This window comes from Macaca mulatta, chromosome X, assembly GCF_049350105.2.
Source record: "Macaca mulatta isolate MMU2019108-1 chromosome X, T2T-MMU8v2.0, whole genome shotgun sequence".
Taxonomy (NCBI): domain Eukaryota; kingdom Metazoa; phylum Chordata; class Mammalia; order Primates; family Cercopithecidae; genus Macaca; species Macaca mulatta.
In genome coordinates, this window is record NC_133426.1 from 45,742,802 (window position 1) to 45,751,786 (window position 8,985).

General features: G+C 37.9%; 1 pseudogene; it reads left to right on the forward strand.

Annotated features, from left to right (window-relative positions):
• The first annotated feature begins 1,181 nt into the window (after positions 1 to 1,181).
• Positions 1,182 to 2,049, forward strand: LOC710192 (mitochondrial fission factor-like; annotated as a pseudogene).
• Positions 2,050 to 8,985: the final 6,936 nt, after the last annotated feature.

Consider the following 8,985-nt stretch of genomic DNA (forward strand, 5'->3'; position numbering starts at 1 on the left):
ATATATATATATATATATATATATATATATATATATACACACACACACACACACACACACACATATATATGTATTTTTTTAAAGAACATATATATATATATTTTAAGTATATATATATTATATATAGTCTTAAAAATTTTACCTCCCATGCCCTCTTTCTGGGGAAACTACTAGAGTATGTGGTCACTAAGAAAGATGGTAAACCAAGGAAGAGGAATATATAAGGCAACAGGGGAACCAAGTCAAGAAGGTGGCAAAAAAAAAAAAAAAACCCGAGATGGTGGCAAAGGGAGATTATAGGATGAGAGTGTTCAACAGGCCTAGGGAGCAAGCTGTCTATATTTAAGCAGATCAGAGGTTTATTAAGAGATATTTCAGGGAGGGTTTGCATTGGGAGTTATACCTGATGTAAATGACGAGTTGATGGGTGCTGACGAGTTGATGGGTGCAGCACAGCAACATGGCACAAGTATACATATGTAACAAACCTGCACATTATGCACATGTACCCTAGAACTTAAAGTATAATAATAATTTTTAAAAAGAGAGATATTTCTGTTTAAAAAGATAAAACTGATGGAATATCTAATGTATTCAAATTTATTGAGAGAAGGAATGAAGAAGAGTCTGGAAGCAAAAGTATGTGTAAATACATAGAAAACTAAGGAAACAAAAGAAACAAGAAAAGTATTTATTCCAGGGGAAGCACAGTTATGCAGTAAAGAAAAAGTTGTCATAGTGAGTAGTGAGTAGAGGTGGAGAGAGACAGATGATAGATAGATAGATAGATGATACATTTTATGTAATCACAATCTAAATTCCACCAAGTTGTTTCATAGAAGTTGGAAACCTTATTGTAAAATTTATATTAAATTATAAAGTATCTAAAATAACCACATGAGGCTCTCCTAGTCTGCGACAGGCCAACCTGACAGGTGCTTTGTCCTAGCTCTTTCCTGCATTTTGCTAATGGCCCCTGAGAGCACCCACCCTGGCAGCTCTCACTGAGAACTCTCTACAGGCCCAGAGGAACAAAAGTGGCTCTAAACCCAGCACATGTACTTTGAATGAAATTAAAGCATTTAATATGAAGCAAGGGAGCAGATAGTGCCAAATAGCAAGTAGTAGCTGGTACATATTTGGTGAGTAGGGAAGCACTTCCTTCTCCTACTGGTGCTGAGATGGAAGAAATTAGTGAATTTCAGTATGAAATGGAATACAATAAAGATATTAGTCAGCAAATGAGGGTCCCAGAAAAATTAAGTCAGCATCATCAAATGGTGACTTGGAACAAGAATTCCAAGAAGGAGTTCTAAATGCTAATGTGATGATGCAGGTTCTAGAGAGGATTGTTACAGCAGAGAACAACGGAGACATTCTGTTTTGAAGACCAGTGGATCTTGATCTTATTCAGTCAACTCCCTTTAAACCTCTGGCACTAAAACCACCACTTCATGTACTTCAAGTGGAAGACCACCAGATTTTCAGGATTTAGAAAGACCTCCTTCAACCCTTCAAAATGAAGAAATCTGTGTGGTTGGCAAGCTAAAAAGAGACTGCTCTTTGAGTGAAAATGTTGTTGGCCAAAATAGACAGTTGATCAGGAGTTATTTCATCGTGACACCATCACCATAAGAAGCTTGGATCTGTCTTCCCAAGATGTTACCCGAAAATAGAACTAATCTTTCCTCTGTTCATGGCATTCTGTCATTTATCCAGTCTTCCACTCGTAGGGCTTACCAGCATATCGTGAATGAGATGGGTGAAAATCGCAGACCTGTGCAGAATGGCAGGTCTGCTGCTACCACTTCTAATCTGCATCGTGACAACATCAGGTATGGCACTTCAAACCTAGATACAAGTGAAGGAACTTTGGATGACGTGACTGGTGCAGGTGCAGCTTCGTTAAGACGACAGATAATCAAACTAAATAGACGCTTACAACATCTAGAAGAGGAGAACAAAGAACGTGCCAAGAGAGAAATGGTCATGTATTCAATTACCATAGGATTCTGGCTGCTTAATACCTGGCTCTGGTTTCGCCGCTAGAGGTAACTTCAGCTCTTAAACATACGGCCTCAACAGCTAGAAATATAGAGAACTTGCAAACTTCTTTGTTTCTGTCTTTGCATTTTATGCCGTTATATAGTCCATGCCCCAATGATGTGTTTCTTCCAGAGAGAAGGGGGAAGGACCTGTATTGTCAGAGGAAAGGTATATTCTGTCACTCAGCTGTATTCACTTTTAACCAGTTCTGCAGTAATACCTACTTAAAATTCTCCCTTTGCATGTTTTGTAAGTAGGCTCTAGTTTCTTAGGATTTTTTTAAAAGGAATTGATTTTTTTGCCTCATCAGCCTGCACAACTAACTTTTTGAATGGGAGAACGAGTGCATAGAGAATGGATTTCGGAAAGTATCTTAAAAAGAAAAACAATGTTTTATTCTGTTTTTCAAAGACTAATAGATTAAACGATTTTGTTAATAGATGGTTTTGCATCTACATTTCAACATTAACACTTTTGAAGTCACGGTCTGGTGTCAAATTTAAGTAAATCAAACCACCTAATATTTCATGATCACCTTCATTAAGCACATGTACAGGTTAAATTAATTCATAACATTTCAGCAGTTTAATACATGTGCAATAAGTGTGTTCTTATTTTCATTTTGGTCTTGCAGTTGGTGTTCTATAAAGTGCATTTTTACTAGTCCATGTGTGAATAATTTTTAAAACTACAGCATTAAGTACAAATGTAGTATATTTAATAAACTGTCAACCAAAAAATAAAACCAAATAAGGTTTGAAAAAGAAGAATAAAGTTGATGGACTTAAACTACTGACTTCAAGTCTTATTATAAAACTTTAGTCTTTAGTAATCAAGATTGTGTGATATTGGCATGAGGATAGACATACCTATCAACGGAATAGAAATAGACCCATGCATATATGGTTAATTTATTTTCTTAAAAGAGAGCAATGTAATTAAGTAGGAATAGGGTAGTCTTTTCAGGAAATGGTGCTGAAAAAAAATTAGAAATCTACATGCAAATAAAAAGAATCTCAACCCTTATTTTATACCATACACAAAAATTAATTAGAAATGCATCATAAACCTCAAATAAAAGCTAAAATTATGAATAGTCTATAAGGAGACAAAAGAAAAGATTTCCTTAATAAGGAAATATAAAAAGCATGGTACTCTTAAAAGTAAAACAATTAAAAAATGCAGTATAGATACAAAATGGAATACAATTCAGCCTTTAAAAGAGGGAAATTGTGTCATTTTCAACAGTACAGATAAACCTGGAGGACATTATGTTAAGTGAAATAAGCAAGGCACAGAAAGACAAATACCACATGGTCTCACTTACAAGTCAATCTAAAAGACGTGAACTCACAGAAGTAGAGAGCAGAATGATGGTTACAAGAGGCTCAGAATGGGAGTGGATGAGAAAATGAAAGAAGCTTATCAAAATTTCACTTAGACAGGAGGAATAAGCTTTAGTAATCTATTGTACAGAATGGTGACTATAATAAATAATAATATACTGCATATTTAAAAATAGCCATAATAGTGGATTTTAAATGTTTTCACCACGGAAAGGTAAGTATGTGAGGTATAGGTTTGTTAATTAGCTTAATTTAATCATTGCACATTGTAAACATATACCAAAACACCACATTGAATCACATATATACAATTATTAGTCAATTAAAAATAAATTTTTAAAAAATCTAAAGAATAAAAAAAGTAGGCCAGGCGTGGTGGCTCAAGCCTGTAATCCCAGCACTTTGGGAGGCCGAGGCAGGCGGGTCACGAGGTCAGGAGATCGAGACCATCTTGGCTAACACAGTGAAACCCCGTCTCTACTAAAAAATACAAAAAACTAGCCAGGCGAGGTGGGCACCTGTAGTCCCAGCTACTCGGGAGGCTGAGGCAGGAGAATGGCATAAACCCGGGAGGCGGAACTTGCAGTGAGCTGAGATCCGGCCACTGCACTCCAGCCTGGGTGACAGAGTGAGACTCCGTCTCAAAAAAAAAAAAAAAAAAAAAAAAAGAATAAAAAAGTAGATAAATTAGATGTCAAAAACTTCTCTTCTTTGAACAACACTGATATGGTTTGGCTCTGTGTCCCCATCCAAATCTCATCTCCAATTGTAATCCCCATGTGTCAAGAAGGGGAATTTGTGGGAGGTGATTGGATCATCAGGGCGGTTCCCCCAGGCTGTTCTTGTGATAGTGAGTGAGTTCTCATAAGATCTGATGCTTTAAAAGTGTTTGGCAGTTTCCCCTGTGCTCTTGCTCTCCTGCTGCCATGTAAAATGTGCCTTGCTTCCCCTTTGCCTTCTGCCATGTTAGTAAGTTTCTTGAGTCCTCCGCAGCCATGTGGAACTGTGACTCAAACCCCTTTTGTTTATAAATTACCCAGTCTCGGGTAATATCTTTATAGCAGTGTGAAAATGGACTAATACAGAGAATTGGTACTGGCAGAGTGGGGTACTGCTATAAAAATAACCTGAAAATGTGGAAGTGACTTTGGAGCTTGGTAACAGACAGAGATTGGAACAGTTTGGAGGGCTCAGAAGAAGACAGGAAGATGAGGGAAAGTTTGGAACTTCCTAGAGACTTGTTGAATGATTTTGACCAAAATACTGATAGCAATATGGACAATGAAGTCCAGACTGAGGTAGTCTCAGATAGAGATGAGAAACTTTTTGGGAACTGGAGCAAAGGTCACTCTTGCTATGCTTTAGCAATGAGACTGGCAGCATTTTGCCCCTGTTCTAGAGATCTGTGGAACTTTGAACTTGAGAGAGATGATTTAGGGTATCTGGTGGAAGAAATTTCCAAGCAGCAAAGCATTCAAAAGTTGACCTGGCTGATTCTGAAAACATTCAGTCATGTGCATTCATAAAGAGAGGGTTTGAAATTAGAACTTACATTTAAAAGGGAAGCAGAGAATAAAGGTTTGGAAATTTTGCAGCCTGACCATGTGTAGAAAAGAAAACGCATTTTCCGGGGAGGAATTCAAGCAGGCTGCAGAAATTTGCACAGGTGAAAGAAAGATGGGAATATTAACAGCCAAGACAATGGGGAAATTGTCTCCAGGGCATGTCAGACTAGCACTCCCTCCCATCACAGGTCTAGAGGCCTAGAAGAGAAAAATGGCCTTGTGGGCCAGGCCCAGGGCCTCTCTGCCACCAGCACCCCACGCCTGCCCCTGCCACCAGTGTGATATCTTGAGGAAGCTTGGTGATCAAGGTCTCTCCGAATAAGATTATGACACAAAGCTGGAGAGTTGATATAACCCAGAGGTAGGACAGTAAAAGCATATTGCTGGCCTTGCCACCCAAAGGCAAATTGCTTCTGGTGGGCCTTATGGACAGGAATGGAGAAAAGGGCATTTTCCAAGCCAATGGCTACATACCAGGTACCAGGAAAGGTGTTAATTTGCTCAAGCAACAAAACCACATCTGGTACAGCAGCTGCAATTGGAGTCACCACTTAGTTAAGCTTAGATAACCCACTATCTTTCACGAAGATCCATCTGCCTTCTGCACAGGCCAAATAGGAGAGTTGAACGGGAGTGTAGTGGAAATCACCACCCATGTGTCTTTGAAGTCCTTGATGGTGGCACTGATCTCCACAATCCCTCCAGGGATGTGATATTGTTTTTGATTTACTATTTTTCTAGGCAGAGGCAGCTCTAATGACTTCCATTTGGCCTTTCCCACCATAGTAGCCCTCACCCTACTGTTCAGAGAGCCAGTGTGGGAATTCTGCCAGCTGCACCTCTTTTGTTTATAAATTACCCAGTCTCAGGTAGTATCTTTATTGCAGTGTAAAAACGGACTAATACAAATACTGTTGAGAAAAGAACAGGCATGCAACAGGCTGGGAGAAAATATTAGCAAAACACATGTCTAATAAAGGGTCTCTATGCAGAATACATAAAAACTCTTAAAACTGAATAATGAGAAGATAAACATTCCATCTAAAAATGGGCAAAAGATATGAAGAGATATTTAACCAAAAAAGCATATGAATGTCAGATAAACACATGAAAGAAAGTCAATATCTTTAGTCATTAGGGAAGTGCAATTTGAAACCACAATGAGATACTACTCATAGCCACTAATGCAGCTAAAATTAAGGACTGCCAATATCAAGGGTCAGCAAAAATATTTGAACAAATGGAACACTCATAAATTGTAGGTGAGAACATGAAGTGGTACAATTACTTTGGAAAACAGTTTGGCAGTTCCTTATAAAATTAAAAATATACCTACCTGTGACTCACAAGTATTTTCCCAGGACAAAGGTAAATACATGACTATACAAAGATTCAGTGTACATAAAAAGCTTTATTCTCAATAGTCAAAACTAACAACAACCCAAATGTCCATTAAAAGATGAATAGATAAACAAATTGTGATATATCCATTTAATAGCTTTTTTACTGAGCAGTAAAAAAGAACTACTGATTCATGAAACACAGAAGAATCTGAGAAACATTATGCCAAGTGAAAGAAGCCTGACTCGGCCAGACGCGGTGGCTCACACCTGTAATCCCAGCACTTTGGGAGGCCAAGGCAGGCAGATAACCTGAGGTCAGGAGTTCAAGACCAGACTCACCAACATGGAGAAACCTTGTCTCTACTAAAAATACAAAATTAGTCGAGCATGGTGGCGCATGCCTGTAATCTCAGCTACTCGGGAGGCTGAGGCAGGAGAATCGCTTGAACTCGGGAGGCAGAGGTTGCGGTGAGCCGAGATCGTGCCATTGTACTCCAGCCTGGGCAGCAAGAAAAAAAGTCCGTCTCAAAAAAAAAAAAAAAAAAAAAAAAGGAAAAAGAAAAAGAAAGAAGCCTGACTCATACGGCTATATATACAATTCCATTTACATAAAACTCTAGAAAATGAAATCCAATTTATTGACTGAAAGCAGGTGAGTGTGTGCCTTGTAGCGGTGGGAGGGGAGTGGGAATTGACCTAAGAGACATGAGGGGGATTTTTAGGATAATAAAATGTTTTATATCTTGGTTGTGATGATTGCTAATGGGTATATATTTATCAAAACTTTTTGAATTATATACTTAAAATTGGTGCATTTTAATATATGTAAATTATACCTCATAAAGTTGTTTTTTCTTTTTTTTATTATACTTTAAGTTCTAGGGTACATGTGCACAATGTGCAGGTTTGTTACATATGTATACATGTGCCATGTTGGTGTGCTGCACCCATTAACTCGTCATTTACATTAGGTATATCTCCTAATGCTATCCCTCTCCCCTTCCCCCACCCCATGACAGGCCCCGGTGTGTGGTGTTCCCCTTCCTGTGTTCAAGTGTTCTCATTGTTCAATTCCCATCTATGAGTGAGAACATGCGGTGTTTGGTTTTCTGTTCTTGCGATAGTTTGCTGCGAATGATGGTTTCCAGCTGCATCCGTGTCCCTACAAAGGACATGAACTCATCCTTTTTTATGGCTGCACAGTATTCCATGGTGTATATGTGCCACATTTTTTTAATCCAGTCTGTCACTGATGGACATTTGGGTTGATTCCAAGTCTTTGCTATTGCGAATAGTGCTGCAATAAACATACATGTGCATGTGTCTTTATAGCTGCATGATTTATAATCCTTTGGGTATATACCCAGTAATGGGATGGCTGGGTCAAATGGTATTTCTAGCTCTAGATCCTTGAGGAATCGCCATACTGTTTTCCACAATGGTTGAACTGGTTTACAATCCCACCAACAGTGTAAAAGTGTTCCTATTTCTCCACATCCTCTCCAGCACCTGTTGTTTCTGATTTTTTAACAATTGCCATTCTAACTGGTGTGAGATGGTAGCTCATTGTGGTTTTGATTTGCATTTCTCTGATGGTGAGTGATGATGAGCATTTTTTCATGTGTCTGTTGGCTGCATAAATGTCTTCTTTTGAGAAGTGTCTGTTCATATCCTTTGCCCACTTTAAAATAAAGTTGTTTTTAAAAAATCAATGCAATTCACTACATTAACTAAACAAAGGAGACAAAAACCAGATGATCATCTCAGTAAATGCAGAAAAAGCAGTTGATAAAATTCACTATCTACTCATGAAAAAAAAATTTAACAGTCTCAAAAGAGAGGTAAACTGCCTTAAAAGGCCTATTTTTACAAAGAACCTAGGGCAAACATCATACTTACTGGTGAAAAGCTAAGTGTTCCCTTTGAGACTGAGAATAAGACAAAGATGCTCCCCATGCACTCCTCTGTTCAACACTGCACTATATGTCCTAGCCAGTACAATTAGTAAACAAAGATAAATAAGAAGTATAAAGATTAGAAAGGAAGAAAGAAAACCTATTCATAGATATATTTGTATACATGGTCAAAAATCTACAGTTAACCTTAGAATTAACAAATAAGTTTAGCAAAGTTGCTGGATATGAAGTCAAAAAAACTAACTGCATTTTTATATACCAGGACAATTCATTACCAAGTGAAATTTTGAGATACCATGTATGGTAGCATCACAAAAGATCAGATACTTAGGAATGAATCTAGTGTATAATGTGCAAAACCTCCACACAGAAAACTATGAAACATTTGAGAAATTAAAGACCTAAACCAGTAGAGAGATTCCAGTATTCACATATCAGAACACTCTATAAAGCATAAATATCAATTCTCTCCAAATTGATTAACTACATTTCCAAATAAGATCCTAACATTTTTGGCAAAATTTACAATGGAGTCTAAAATTTATAACACAAATGCAAAGAACTAAAATATCCAAAGCAATATCAAAGAACAGCTCTAGCAGATATCAAAACTTATATAGCGGCCAGGCATGGTGGCTCACGCCTGTAATCTCAGCCCTTTGGGAAGGTGAGGCAGGAGTATTACTTCAGGAGAGTTTTAGACCAGCCTCAGGAACATAGCAAGACGCCATCTCTACAAAAAAAATGAAAAACTTAGCAAGGCATGATG